The sequence below is a fragment of the Phyllobates terribilis genome, unplaced genomic scaffold, assembly GCF_046119375.1.
Source record: "Phyllobates terribilis strain yellow unplaced genomic scaffold, ASM4611937v1 Scaffold_2__4_contigs__length_985480577, whole genome shotgun sequence".
NCBI classification, from domain to species: domain Eukaryota; kingdom Metazoa; phylum Chordata; class Amphibia; order Anura; family Dendrobatidae; genus Phyllobates; species Phyllobates terribilis.
Window position 1 is genome coordinate 980,364,082 of NW_027362762.1, and position 468 is coordinate 980,364,549.

Below are 468 nucleotides of genomic sequence, written 5' to 3' on the forward strand. Positions count from 1 at the left end.
GGACCACGACTGATGACTCCTTCCCAGAATCAAAGCTGCTGCCTATTCTGTACTGTTATACTGTTGTAAATGAAACGTGTTCTCATGTTATGTTTTCTATATCCATTATCCTGAGGTAAAACAGATATCACTGACCGGTGATCATGTACTACATTTGTGTGTGAATGTATCTATAAATATATAGATGGTGCTCAACAGGAGAGTACACCTCAACAGAATTGGCAGAAAACTTTTTAGTTTCTTTTCAGGATGAACATTTTCTATGAGACATTCATACTACAAAATACTCCCACAAATGTGGTCCATTGATTGCCAACAAGATTTGTTATTTTGCTTCCAAATTTTCCTGATAAATTAATTCAAGACCATATTGCCAAAATGAGTACACCCCATTAAAAGTCTTATGAGCACAGCTAAAGTTTAGAGTAGAATTCTAACTAACCTGAATTCACCCCCAAGTAAGTCTAA